The following is a 1,652-nucleotide window of genomic DNA, read 5'->3' on the forward strand; positions in this document are numbered from 1 at the left end:
TACTCGTATATCTACTTAATTTACTTACTGCATAAGTTTCATTCTTGGTTCGAATTAAATAAACATAACTATATCTAGTATAGTCATCTATAAAAGTGATAAAATACTTTTTCCCACCTCTAGTTTGAATTGATTTAAAATCACAAATGTCACTATGAATTAATTCAAGTGGTTTCGTACTTCTTTCAATTGAATGAAAAGGAGTTTTAGATAATTTTGCCTCAACGCAAACTTCCCATTTATGATTTGAATCAATGTCAAATTTAGGTAAACATTCCATATTAATTAATCTACGCAAAGATCTATAATTAACATGTCCTAGTCTACCTTGCCATAAATTTGAAGACTCAAGCAAGTAAGAAGAAGATGTATTGTTACTAATAACTGAGGGTACAACGGTCATTACATTTAACTTGAAAAGGCCATCAGACATGTAACATTTTCCTACATACATCTCATTCTTAGTAAGTTCAAATTTATCACTCTCAAATACTAGCCTAAACCCATTCTTACTCAACAGAGATCCGGAAACAAGATTCTTGCGAATATCCGGTACATGCAATACATTGTTGAGAGTGAGTTCCTTTCCAGATGTCATCTTGAGTACAATCTTTCCTTATCCTTCAACTTTGGAAGTTGAGGAGTTGTCCATAAAAAGTTGTTCACCATTGTCTACTGTAGAATTAGATGTGAACATCTTTTTGTCGGCACAAATATGGCGAGTAGCACCAGTGTCCACCCACCATTCTTTAGGATTTTCGACAAGATTTGCCTCGGAAACAACTGCAAAAAGATTGATATCATCTATACCATAGGAAATATTGTCCACTTCGGTCATATGGGCTTGAGCAGGCTTCTTGCTTGTTCTTCTTTTGCTTTTACTTTTGCCTTTATTACGGCAATCTTTGGCCCGATGTCCCTCTTTGTCACAGATGTAACATTTGCTATTAAACTTGTACTTTTTATTTTCTCCCCCTTTAGAGCCTTGTGATGAACTTTATCCAGAAGACTTTCGTTTCTTGGTTTTTGAAGTATGTTCCACCACATTTGCTTTAGACTCCATAGGATGCTTACCAACCCATTTTTCAGAATTGCGGTTGTCCTCTTCAATCCTCAAACGCACAATTAATTCTTCCATAGAAATTTCTTTGCGCTTGTGTTTGAGGTAGTTTTTGAATTCCTTCCAGCATTTTGGTAATTTTTCAATTAAGGCTGCAACTTGGAAAGATTCATTGCGAGACATGCCTTCTACGTGAATGTCATGCAGAATGAGTTGGAAATCTTGAGCTTGGCTGATCACAGTTTTTGAATCAACCATTACAAAATCCAAGAATCTGCCTACCACAAATTTCTTTGAGCCGGCATCTTCCGTTATGCATTTTTTCTCCAAAGACTCCCAAAGTTCCTTTGCTGTCTTGATAGGACTGTAGACGTTGTATAATGTGTTGTCAAGTCCGTTCAAGATGTAGTTCCGGCAAAGGAAATCGGTATGTTTCCATGCATCAACCGTAGCAATCACTTGCCAGTCGGTTTCATCCTCTTTCAAGATAGGAGCATCTTCACGGACGAAACGAGCCAGGTTCAGAGTTGTAAGATAGAACAACATTTTCTGTTGCCATCTTTTAAAGTCAGTTCCTGAGAACTTCTCTAGC

Source organism: Camellia sinensis, chromosome 11 (genome assembly GCF_055761805.1).
Source record: "Camellia sinensis isolate YWXY chromosome 11, ASM5576180v1, whole genome shotgun sequence".
Lineage (NCBI taxonomy): Eukaryota > Viridiplantae > Streptophyta > Magnoliopsida > Ericales > Theaceae > Camellia > Camellia sinensis.